We start from the raw sequence: 13,799 nt of genomic DNA on the forward strand, positions 1-13,799 counted from the left end.
ACAGAGACAGAGAGACAGAGACAGAGAGACAGAGACAGAGAGAGACAGAGAGAGAGACCAGCTCTGCCTTCAAGGATCTTCTGAAATAACCTATGCTCAAGTAATCAATAATTTATTACTGCTATGATAAATAAATACATAATAATAAAACACCTTGTAATAACAGACATTTCAATAAAGCAATAGTTAAGTATCCTCAGTCTGCAATGAAATGCCAGAAGCAGAAGAAACCTCTTCTATGCAAATTATAATGATTCTGCTGATTAATAACAGAACGAATGATTACCAAAATATGAGCTGCTTCTATGCATCAAACCTTGCCCAGAGATCAACTACCCTTCCACAGTACGGAGAGAGGCCCCCCTGGCCAGTGTCCTCTGGTAGAGTGTCCCCCAGGAGCTCCAAGGCTCCAGCTCTGACTGGTCCTCCATTGTTTCACAAACTGTGGCAAGCCTGGCCTGCAAGGAGAGGGGTCAGAGCCAAGGCAGAGAGCAGAGATTTGTGTAGATCACGCAAAGCTTCTCTGTCTGGAGCTGGAGTAAACAGCGTCTCCTTAAAGGTCACTACTTCAGGCTCCTGCCTCAGCGGCCAAAGGAAACCGTAGTCATTTTTCAAAGTTGCTAAATGCCAAATGTAAAATGCACTGAGTCACAGCTTTCCTACACGGGTCTTGCCGGGGATGAGCCTTCCAATGAGGCATTTCCTTGCCAAATAAAGTCTCTTTTTCCTCTTGAACCCAGAATAGACCTTTAATAACCTTTACGAAAATGGTCTTGACATGAGGGGTTTTAGATTTTTCAGGTCCTTTCCAGCTTTAGCATTATTAATTATTATTAGGTGACATTCATAGCTTTGCAAAGAACTTTGCATGCATTCTTTCATTTTGTCCTCACACAGCCATGTGAAGTCAGTAGTAAGGTAGTAATATTATTATTATTCATTATTATTATCATTATTAACCTTAATTGGAAGTATTAGAGAGGAGAAATTCCTTTACACTGCTTAGATGAATAAAGTCACTGAACTGTGACCTACTCATGACGCTGTCTTATGCTTTGTAGACCTCACCACCAGCTGAAAATACATCATTCCAAACTAGAAGTCACTTAATATGGCAAAAGTAGCTCTGAATTTGGAGTCCAAAGATCTTGGTTCAGATACTGCCACTTAGTAGCTCTCTCACCTTGGACAGGGGCAGCTGGATGATGCAGTGGATAGAGCACCAGTACTGGAGTCAGTAGGATCTGAGTTCAAATCTGCCCTCAGACACTTAGCTGTGTGATCCTGGGCAATTCATTTTCCCCTTTTTGCCTCAGTTTCTTTCTCTGTAAAATGAGCTGGAGAAGAAAATGGCAAAGCATTTTGGTGTCTTTGCCAAGAAAAGCCCATGACTGAAAAATGACTGAAAAACAACAATGGACCATAGACAAATCATTTCAGCTGTCTAGGGCCTCCATTTCCTCTATGTAATGAGGAAGGTAGCCTCCAAGAGCTCTGATGTGATACAAAAGTAGAGTGTTGGATTCATAATCAGAGGAGGTAGACTCATATCCTGGTTCCTCTTCTTACTGCCTATGTATTGTTTGGCTAGTCATCCCATTCTCTTTGAGCCTCCATTTACCCATCTGTAAAATGATGTGGTTGGACTGTTCCTCTAAAGACTAACATTCAAAATCTCCACCCTGTAGTCTGTGGAATCTTCTAGTTTGAATTGAATTCAATACAACAAGCATTTATCCTAAATTCTAAGCTCCCATGAAGTTAGGCAGTGACCAGATTGGGTGTGTTGTAAAGGTTGATGGAGGAATCTGGAGGAGCAGGATGCCTGGGTTCACACAGTCACTGCTGAATTTCCACTTCATGTTTCTCTCTTGGAAAAAATGTTGACGTCAAAGGACCCAAGCTCTGGTGGTTGGCTTAGTTGAAGCTACTCTGGGATTCGAGCCAAGATATGTTGGGTTGCAGGTCAGGCTCTGAGACTTCATTTCCTTATCTGTGAAATGGAGTCATGGCATCTGAGTTTACAACCCATTTCTTCATTTTACCACCTGTGTGACCTTTGGCTAGTCATTTCATCTCAATGTACTTCAGTCTCTTCATCTATAAACTGAAGGATTTCTATAAAGTGACCTGTAAAGTCCTTTACAGCTCTCCATCTCCAATCCCAGGTTCTGCTTAAAGACAGTTAGATGGCACAGGGGATAGAATGCTGGACCTGGAAGCAAGAATACTTGACTTCAATAGCAATATTGTTTTAAGAACAATGTTGGGCGACTACATGTTATTTTGACTATTATAAATATACAAATTAAAAATAAAGAACATATGAAGGAAGATGCTACCTGCATCCAGAGAAATAACTGAAAAATAGAAGTATATACAGAATAATTTTACACACACACACACACACACACACACACACACACACACACACACACACACCAAGGTGCCTAATGGTAGCCATCTTTAGGCAGGACAGGAGGAGGAAGAAGAAAAAAGAAAAAAAAAGAAATTTATATAATATTGTGGTATATTTGGGGGAAATAAGTTGTATATAGTAGATTTGAAATTTGCAATCATCTTTTTATTGTATCAAAAATTGTCTTTTTATTGTATTAAAATAAACTTGAAAAAACTACCCTTAAACAATTACTAGCTGTGTGGCCCTGGGCAAGCCACTTAATCTCTTTCTGCCTCAGTTTCCTCAGTTGTAAAATGGGGTCATAATAGTATTTACCTCACAGGGTTGTTGTGAGGATTAAATGAGATAATATTTGTAAAGTGATTAACACAGTGCCTGGCACATAATAGGTAATTAATGAATATTTCCTTCATCCCTTCCTTCCTTTTTCTTTCCTTCTTTTCTTACTTCTTTCCTTCTTTCTCTCCTCTACCTCTTTCCCTTCTTCCCCCTTCTTCCATCTTTCTCTTCCTTACTCTCCTTCCTTCTTTCCCTCCTTCTCTCCCTCCTTCCTGTTTTTGTTTTTGAAGAGGACCAATGACATCAGAAGGAAACCCATCGGGAACATGGGAGGAGTGAGTTCAAGCTCTAAGGAGAAAGGCAGGTGATCCTTTGTTGTGTGGCTCCGGTTTACAATGCCAATACCCACCAGGTGATTCCAGGACTTTGGGAGTTGGTAAGGGAAAAGCTCCAACAATGGAATTCTGGGAAGTAAGCATGAGGGAGGATGGACATCTTTCAGGCATGGGGAATCTGTGGCCTTGAGGTCACATATGGCCCTCTAGGTCCTCAAGTGTGGCCTTTTAACCGAATCCAAACTTCATAGAACAAATTCCCTTGATAAAAGAATTTGTTCTTTAAAACTTGAACTCAGTCAAAAGGCTGCACCCAAGAACCTAGAAGGCCACATGTGACCTCAAGGCCACAGGTTCCCCACCCCTTAGAATCTATTCTTTTTTTTCAGAGTGAGTGAGTCTTAAGTCCAGGGATTACCATAATGTCATGTACATAACTGGCGCTTAATAGTAGATTCTTGTGGAATTTAGCTAAATTGTGAGGACTCAATGACATAATATTTTTAAAGCACTTAGCAGAGTGACTAGTACATAGTAGGTACCATTTAAATGTTAGCTATGATGATGGTGGTGATTGTGATATGATAATGATATGTTGACAATGATGCGATAGTGATGACAGGGATGATTACTGGCATCTCCTCTGTACTTACAGTCAAAGAGAGTTTCCTGAGTGCTCTGACAGATTCAATGATGTGCTCTGGATTATAGCCTATTATGTAGAGTCAGAACTGGAATTCAAGTCTGCTAGATACCAAAACGAGTTCTATATCCACTGTACCACACTGTCTCTCTATTATAATAGGCTACATTAATATAATAACAACAGCTAACATTTATATGGTATTTAAGGTTTGCATAGCACTTTACACATATTATATCACTTGATCTTCACAACATTCCTATAAGGTGGGAGAGTCACTTAACATCTGCTTGCCTCAGTTTCCTTATTTGTAAAATGGAGGTAATTATAACATTTACCTCATGTTTATTGTAAATATAAAATGAAATAGTATTTGTAAAGTGTTTTGTAAACCTTAAAGCTCTATATAAATGCTAGTTACTACTACTGTTCCTTTAAGTAAATGAGGAAACATTCAGAAGGAGGAGGAGGAAGAGAAGGAGGAGGAGGAGAAGATGAAGAAAGAAGAAGAGGAGTAGAAGAAGGAGAAGAAGATGGAGAAGAAGGAGGATGATGAGGAGGAGAAGGACAAAAAGGAGAAGAAGGAGAAGAAGGGGAATAAGGAGAAGAAGGGGAAGAAGAAGAAGGAGGAGAAGGAGAAAGAGAAGAAGAAGGAGAAGAAGAAGAAGGATAGAGAGCAGCAGAAGGAGAAGATGAAGAAGAAGAAAGGGAAGAAGAAAGAGGAGGAGAAAGAAGGAGAAGAAGAGGAAGAAGAAGGAGGAGGAGGAAGAGAAGGAGAAAAAGGAGAAGAAGGAGGAGGAGGACAAAGAGGAAAAGGAGAAGGAAAAGGAGAAGAAGGAGAAGGAGAAAAAGAAGGAGGAGAAGAAGTAGAGAAGGAGGAGAACAGTTCTTACCCTCAATGAGCTTATATTCTACTAAGTGGAACTAACATATTCATAGAAACTTAAGTACCAAATATGCAGAAGCTTATTTCCAAGGAAGAAGGCAATCACAACTGGAAGAACCAAAGGAAGTGTCTGTAGGACATGGCCCTTGAATTGAATTTTGAATGTGAAGGATTTTATGAAGTGGAAATAAGGAAGGTATTTGGGGTATAAAGGAAGAGACTGCAATTGTGTAGAGATAAGAGATGGAATAAAATGTTAACTCTTGGCTTGGCAGTTGCAACTCTTGAGCAGGGTCTGAATCAGATTGAAATGTAATTGGGAAATATTTAACAAAATAAATCCATTAACAAAATAAATTGAGGGAAGGGAAAAGAAAGAGATAAACATTTATTAAGTACTTACTATGTGCCCAGCGCTATGCCAAGTGTTTCACAAACATGATCTCCTTCTTTTCTCATAAAGTCTTGCAAGGTAAATACTGTTATTATCCCCATTTTACATTTAAGGAAACTGAGATTAAGTGACTTGCTGAAGCTCACGCAGCTAGAAAGTATCTGAGGCTAGATTTAAACTCAGGTCTTGCAGACTCAAGGCCCAATGTTCTATCCATCACATCACCCATTATGCCAAATAGCTGCCTCTGAGCTTGAGGTTGAAGTTAAATGAAATGCTGAAAATCACACAGATGGTAAGAAGCATAACTAAAATTTGAACCCAGGACCCTGGAACCCTCATCCTCTCCCTATCACAACATCCTGCCTTTTTTTACATTCTAAGTAAACACTAAAGCAATTGCAATATTGGCTTCTCCTAGGATTGTAATTAATTATCCTTGGCATCATAGAAGGGGAAGAAAACAATACTTGGTACGTGGATTGAAGATTTGATCAGTATGGCTCTACTCTTGCTTTTTCACTAACAAAACACATCAAACAAACCTCAGACCCCAGGATTCTTCTTCTTCCTCAGTATGTTCTTTCTAGATTTCCAACATGTTACTCCCCGGAGCCCCACAGCTGCCTACACTAATAAATGAAACATCATCTGGAAAGTAGTGAAATTTGGACAGAACTTTCCTTGGCTTAGTCCAGACCCTTACATTCCAAAATTTTACAAACCATTCATAGAAGATTAATGAATTTTAAAGGGGGGGATATAAACTCTCGCATCTCTAGTAACATACAACCTTATTTTTCTAGTTCCTCACCTCATGATCAGATTATTCCAACAGTTTCCTAGCTCATCTTGACTTGGTTCTGTCCTGCCCCACCCCCGTAAGTGAGTTTGCTCTCTTGTTACAACCTATGTCCAATTTTATTCCCATTGTGGGTTTTTTGGGGGGGGAGGAGGGTTAAGTGACTTGCCCTAGGTCACACAACTAGTAAGTATCTGATGCTGGCTTTGAACTCAGGTCCTCCTTCCTCCAGGGGTAGTGCTCTATCCACTTCATCACCTAGCTACCCTTTCCCACTGTGTTTGAATCTGAGGCTTTCATTGGTCGTTTCCCGGCAGTCCCATGTCTTGATATGACATCATCAGGAAAGAGTGAATACAAAGGACAACCAAGGTGGTAAAGAGACTGAAGAACATTCCATACAAGGTTCTGTTAAAGAACTGGGGATGTTTAGTCTGGAGGAAAAAAGACTTGGTGGGGGAGGGGGAGAATGCTAAAGTTTTCAAGTATTTGAAGCACCCTCCAGTTGAAGGATTAGACATCTTCTATTTGGCGCCAGAGGGCAGAATCAGTAGGGATGGGTGGAATTTTCAGGGAGGCATATCTTAGCTTCAGATCATTTGATTTAATTAGATTCAGTCCAACTCAACAAACTTTTATTAATGTAAAGAAAAGCTTCCTAACAATTACAAAGTGGAATTGGATGCCTTAGAAGCTAGTGAGCTTCCCATGACTGAACAGAAGATGAATTATCACCTGGGGTGGAAGTACATAGCTTTCTAGGATTCAGAGCTAGAACTATAAAGACACTTAGACTTCATCTAGTCCAGAGGTTCTTAACCCTTTTGTGTCACAGATCCCTCTAACAATCTAGTGAAGCCTAGGGCCCCCTTTTCAGATTCAGATTTTTTAAAAACATAAGATAAATCATATTACAAAGGAAATTTATATGGAAATAGTTATCAAAATAATAATTTTTAAAAGGTCATGGATCCCAAGTTAAGAAACCCTTTTCTAGCCTAATTCCTTCATTTTACAAATGAAGAAACTGAGGCAGGAAGATGTCCAGTGTCTTGACCAAGACACAATTAAAAGAGCAGGGATTTGAGACTGATAACAAATCTGAGTTCTTGTTCAGGGATGAATTGGATTCAGGGATCTCTGAGAATCCCTACAGTTCTGACATTCAAACCTTAAGAGTTTCTTTTCAATTTCATTGGCTTTTTTTTCTCCCTCCATCCTTCCCCATCACTCCCACTCCTTCAAAAAAAATTTCTCAAATTTCCTTAGGGTTGACTCTAGATGTGAGAATGTAGAATTTAGAAGCATGGATTATGAACTGAAATAAACAACAACTTTCTACTTGGTTAAGCTTAAGCCTTAGGGAAAAGTGTATTTCATTCAAATAAATTGGCAGTGGTTTATAGGTTCTGTCCCTAGTGAGTTAATGAAAGTACTTTAATTATGTAATTGACATTCTTTAAAAGCTATAAAATATCTGTCCATATGTTTACTGCCCACTATAAAACACTTCTCTTGGTACATTGCACACAAGATTTCAGCCACTGCAACTCCAGGCTCATTTGGTATTTGCTATTTATGAATGGGAGCCACAGGGAGATGTAGAAGGTAGGGAATGGTCAGATACATGCCTTCAATTCTATTCCCTTGCCCAAGTCCAGTCTCCACTCCCCATGTTTTCTTCCAGCTGCCTTGTGGACACTTCTACTTAGATGTCAGTCATTTCAAAGTCAAAATGTCCCAAACCATGGTATAGTTTGCTAACAAGACAGTTAAGCCACCATCAAATCACTTGTAGATACTGAAGAAGCTCTTTGGCATTGTAACCAAAAATAATCCTGGGAAGACTTTACGGTCTGGAGGATGGATTGGATAGGTGGATTCCAGGACAAATTCTAACCTGAGAATATTTATTGATGTTCCTTCTTCCTGATCCTATTTACCACTTAGGAATGACTTATATCTTGGTCATGAGTAGTCAGTAACCTCTTCGAGGGTGAAGACAGTGCTATTTTTTATTTTGTATCCTTGGTGCCTCGTGTGAGAAGAGAAAAGGATAATCAATGGAATCTTTGGATTCCATGGAAAGCCTGCATGTCCATTGGTATCCATGCAATGTTAAGAAAATGCAATAAAGGTATCCAATATGGCAAGTGTTTGGTTAATACCTTTGTAGCAAAGATAGGGGAGGACAAGCACATGTGACTGGGTTGTACATCATTGGAAAGGACAGCCACATCAACAAGTTCACAAATCTTTAGGAGTATCTGTGTACAAATGCTATGCATATAATAAAAGCTGGATAAATCTGGACTAAATTGAATTGACTTACAGAAAGTGATATATAACTGTATCTCCACAGTGTTCAAAGGTCTATAAAATGCTTTCCTCACTACAAACTTATATGTGAATATTATCATGTCCATGTTGCAAATGAGGAAACTGAAACTCACAGACATTAAAGATACCAGTTAGTCACTTGGCTAGTAACTTTCAGAGCTGGAATGTCAACCAATGTCTTTTGCTTCCAAGTCTTATAATTATTCCCATTACAATATGGTAGAGTGATTTTCAAAGGAAAAAAAGACCTGTTTAGTATGACGAATTTTTCATGCTGACGACTCGGGATTAGAATGGTAGATTTCTACCAGCTGACATTTTTATAGTGTTTTTAATTTTTTTAGGGTGTGTTTACATTTATTACAGGGGTAGTGTGACCTAAGGGAAAGCACTCTGGACTAGGAGATGGGTTTCTCTGGCTTCCTGCACGTCTCAGACAAACCCTAGCTTTGTCAAGAAGTCTTTTCAGGGTCTTCCTTAAGGCTACTGTCTTCTCTTTAAAACTATTTCCAATTTATCCTGTCTATTCATCCTCTCTCTTTCTCTCTCTCTCTCTCTCTCTCTCTCTCTCTCTCTCTCTCTCTCTCTCTCTCTTTCTCTCTCTCTCTCTCTGTCTATCTCTCCTCTCCCTTTCTCCTCTCTCTCCTATCATACACACACACACACACACACACACACACACACACACACATATGTATATACCTTGACCTGAGCTGAAAGGGACCTCAGTGATTAGTAAATCCATTCCCTTCATTTGAGAGGAGAATGTGACAGAGGAGAAAAGGACCATTTTTTTTTAATCATAGCAGTCCAGAGTGGTGAACAGATTTCTCTTTTACCTAAGCACTAATAATTTTGCTGCCTAAATAACTAAAAGCTTTCATTAAAAAATTTCTTACATCACTTTAGTTATCCCATCAAGGCATCTCTTATAAAGTTTTTGTTTCGAAGAGGAAGAAAAAAATAGCAGTTGAGTAAAACTAGCGGCACATCAACTGAGTTTGACAGTATGTGCTGTGTTCCACATTCATCGTCCCTCTCCTCTGCGAAGAACGAAGATGACTTTTTTGTTTTCTTCTTAATGGTCAAGTTTGGTCCCCATAATTACACAGCATTCACTTCCTTTTTTTGTGGTTGTCCTTTCCATTTGCACTATTGTAGCTGTGGTGGATATTATTTTCCTGATTCTGTAAAACCTCCATTTCAAAGTAGATTTCATGGCTATTATACCCCACCCACACATTTGAATTAGTCAAATTGGAGAAGCCCTGAGCAGGTTATTTCATTTCCAGAAGATGTTTTTTTAGAGGTGAGAGAAGAAAAATTAATGTTTCTGCAGGAAAAGCATCTCATTGTGTGGATGGCTCACCTACAAAAGCACCTATGTGACCAAGTGGTTATGTGGGTGGCTAGAGGGTGTTTGATTCAGGGCTGTTTCAAAAGGATATGTTATGAGAGTTTGCAGTGAGTAAAAGAGAAAGACAATGACCTATAAACTCTTGAAATTCTTGTTTTCCAGGACATCATGTATTACCTGTCACATCAAAAGGACGTTATCTTTTTCTAAAGAACATTTCTTTGGGAAAGGGCCAAATTATAAGTTCAGATGCTGATTTTACTTCATGGCTCTTTCAACCATTTGCTTCAAACCACACACCCGCAGGTGGAAGATCAGAGAAGACACAAATGATCATTGCAAAGATGAATTGAAAGCAGTGAGGTGGCTCAAAGGATAGAGCACACTTGGCTTGGGACAGGAAGACCTGAGTTCAAAATCAGCCTCAGACACTTACTATGTGACCCTGGGGAAGTCACTTAACCTTTATCTGCTTTCTTGAAGGAAATGACAGTCTGTTACAGTATCTTTGCTAAGAAAACCCCACAGAACAGTCACATGGTCTGCAAGGCCATGAAGAACCATGCTCAACTAGACAATAACAACAAAAGGCAAATGCTGAGTTGTCCATTTTTTGTGAACTTAAGCCATTAAAAGTAATTGTTCATTCTTCAGACTTTAGGATTGAAGTCTGTTTGTTTAGGGTCAGAATTGCTCCTTCTCCAAAATCAGGATTGCTCATGATTTATTGGTCTAATTCAGTTTACGAGTTGAGTATTTATTGAGTATTCAAGACTATTTGCAGAGAGATTTGTTATTAGATGATGACAGAAATCTCTAAAGAAGTGAGTAGAGATCAATCAGCAATTAGTTGCTTCAACAAAGCAGGATGCAAAACAAATTCACAAAATTAAGAATTTTTCTCTACATTTCTATAAAAATAGATATGCTATAAAATATAGGAAGCACCATTTTAAGATTCAAAAATTGGAAACAAACTGTGTGCTCAGTGAATGAGGAATGACTAAACAAGCATATTACTCAATGGGATATTACTATCCCATAAGGAAAGATTAATATGAAAAAATTTTTAAAATACATATAGAAAGATGTATGCAGCAATGCAGATTGAAGAAAGAATAACCAGAAAAACAATATACATATATATATATATATAATTATTACAACCATGTAAATAAAGACAGCTTTAAATAACAACAAATCTCAGAACAAAAGCATTGTACAACATTGGTGTTCACTTACATGATATGCATCTGCCCTTTCTTTCAAAAATGGATAATGTGAGTGATAGTATAATGTATATCGCCTATCTATTCCAGTCCCTTGTTTTGTGTTACATAGCTTTATTGTTCTGCGGTATCACACTAATTAGGGATTCAATTGAATAGGCATTTCTATGGCATGCAAAAATATCAAAAACAACTTTGTAAATAAGTTTTGGTAAATACATGCAATGGTATTATTGTGCTATAATAAATCCTAAGCATGATGAATAGAAGAAGCATGGAAAGACTTACATGAACTGATACAAAATGAAATAATCAAGGAATTTCTTACAACCCCGCTCTGTACCAGTACCTTCCTCCTGAGACAATCTCCAATTTATCTTGTTTATATCCCGTGTATACGTATTTATTTGCATATTGCTGTCCCCCTCCCCCTCCATTAGACTGCAAGCCCTTTGGGACAAGAGACTGTATTTGTCTTTATTTGTATCCTCAGGGCTTAGCATAGTGCCTGACACATAGTAGGCATTTAATAAGTGTTTCTTGACTTGCTGAATTATGCAGTGACTCAACAAGTTAAACAGAATGAGCAGAAGCTACAAAATGAAATCAGATATAGTGGATTTATTTATAATAACCAAGAGTCTACCTGAAGAAAAAAAATATATATGTGTGTGTGTATTTATAAATGTATGTATATGTATGTATGTGTGTCTGTGTATATATATTTATATGTGTGATATATACACAAACATATGTGTGTGTGTATGTGTGTGTATATAAAAATAAAATCTCCCGTCTTTGTAGACTTGGGTGACTATAGGTTTGGAAAACCGCATGTGCCGCCAGATCCAGATTCTGTGTTGGTTTTACTGAAATGCTTCCCTTCCCCTCTCTCTCATTTTTCATTTTTTTTACTCTTTATCACAAGCCAGTCTCTGTACAGGGAAGGGGAGAGGGATATATTTGGAAATGAAGGTGAAGCAAAAGCAGAAGATATCGGTGAAATCAACTAAATAATATTTTAGGAGGGAAACGGTTCAGGTTGGTTCAGATCCTATGAAAAACTCAAAATGTTGCTACTAGGGAGGAAAAGGCAGTGCCTCAGTGATCCAGACCTAGTCAGTTCCCAGAGGTCATGTAGCAGATCTTTGCCGAGTTGTCCACTTCACTTTATCTATGGAGATACGGCTGAGACCTCATATGCAGACCAGAGAGGGTTTGGTTTCATCAGCTCTCCTCTATCAGGGCTGTTGAAATGGCACCTGGAGTTCTGTGTACAGTCCTTGGCTTCTCAGTACTGAGAGATGTCAACAAATGGGAGGTTGTTTAGAGAATCATAACAAAAATGATTAAGGAGCTAGTTGGGCTGATTTATAGGGAAGGATTTAAGAGAGTTAAACATGGAGAGCTTGGCTTAATGACAACTGTCTACAAGTATGTGAAGGGTCTAAATACCAAACAACAGGATTGCTTGGGGGTGCTGCCGTAGGGGAGAATGAAGAGGAATGAAATGGAACAGACTAAAGATAATTAGAAACGGCACAGCAAGGGAACGCTTGTTCAAACCACTATGCACACTATGAAATAGTGTCTCCTGGGAAGTGGTAGGAACATGGCATTTGTGTCATTAAAACTGGGGGAGCTCCCGGCCACCAAGAACCTTGCTGAGGAGCAGTTTGGGGATTGCTGTAGTTGGTCAAAGAGGCTCTGAGCCAAGGAATTCATTTTTGCCAGATAATTTTCTAGCGGAAAGAATGCTAGATTTCGAATAAAAAAAACTTGGATTCCAATACCAGTTCTGCTTTTTACTATCCTTGGGTCCTTGGATAAATCTTTTCTCTTGATTAGATCAAAGGAGATAATATTTGTGAAGCATGTAGCACAGTCATGATGCATAGTAGGTGTTATATAAATACTTATTCCCTCCCCTCTCTTCCACTTCAGTTTCTTCCTTAAATGAGGGGTTTGGACTAGGTTGTCTCTAAGGTTCCTTTCAGCTCTCACATTCTAGAATACCACTACTTAATACTACTCCTACTCCTACTCCTACTACTAGTACTACTAGTACTACTACTACTACTACTATTGCCACTACTACTATTACTACTGCTACTACTATTACTACTACTACTACCACCACCCCACCAACACCACTAATACTACCACTACTTCTACTACTACCACTACTTTTGTAACCACTTCTTCTACTACTACTAGCTAATATTTAAATATTAGTAATAGCAATAATAGCTAACATTTTTATAGCACCTACTATAGATCAGCTGGGGCAGCTAGGTGGTGCAGTGGATAGAGCACCAGTGGAGGAGTCAGGAGGACGTAAGTTCAAATCTCACCTCAGACACTTGACACTCACTAGCTGTGTGATCTTGGGCAAGTCACTTAACCCCAATTGCCTCATCCTGGGTCACCTTCAGTCATCCTGATGAATATCTGGTCACTGGATTGAGATGGCTCTGGAGGAGAAGTGAGGCTGGTGACCTGCACAGCCTTCTCATTCAAAAACAAAAGTCAAGTGCAAGTCGTGTCATTATTTCTCTGATGGCGTGGTCTTCGGCAACAAAGGATGAACACACTATTGATCAGGCACCGTTCTAAATACTTTGCAGTCATTAGCTCATTTGATCCTTGTTACAACCTGGGTGGTAAATGCTATTATTATCTCTATTTTACAGATAAAAATCTGAAGCAGATAGAAGTTAAGTGACATGCCCAGGGTTACCCAGCTAGTAAATATCTGTGGCCAGATTTGAACCCAGCTCTTTGTGACTCCAGATCCAGGGCTTTATCCACTGCTGCCCCAATGCTATTAGAATAAGAGTGAGTCTAAGGGATTGGGCTGCATGACCCCATCTTAGGCTGCATAAGAAGTGTAGTCAAAGTCATACTTGCCTCTCTGTAACACTGTAATCTTATAATGGGAATTACCTAACCTCTCTGGGGCTTGGTTTTTTTTTCTTTTTCAAAACTGGCTCTCCCTATTTTATCCAGACTAAAGGACAGTGTCCACTAATGGGCCTGATCCCAAGAGTGATAAGCATAGAAGCTTTAACCTATTGTTTTTCTGTCCAGAGCACCTGGTGAAGCACTCCTC

At 39.0% G+C, this 13,799-nt stretch overlaps 1 long non-coding RNA gene across 1 annotated transcript in view; it reads left to right on the plus strand.

Annotated features, from left to right (window-relative positions):
* The window catches only part of LOC140521324 (uncharacterized), a 41,497-nt gene extending 30,640 nt beyond the window's left edge, over positions 1-10,857 (plus strand). The window contains exon 3 of the long non-coding RNA XR_011972882.1: positions 9,621-10,857. This is a non-coding gene — a long non-coding RNA (uncharacterized lncRNA). The remainder of the gene's footprint in view (positions 1-9,620) is intronic.
* The last annotated feature ends 2,942 nt before the right edge of the window (positions 10,858-13,799 follow it).

The sequence above is a fragment of the Notamacropus eugenii genome, chromosome 1, assembly GCF_028372415.1.
Source record: "Notamacropus eugenii isolate mMacEug1 chromosome 1, mMacEug1.pri_v2, whole genome shotgun sequence".
Lineage (NCBI taxonomy): Eukaryota > Metazoa > Chordata > Mammalia > Diprotodontia > Macropodidae > Notamacropus > Notamacropus eugenii.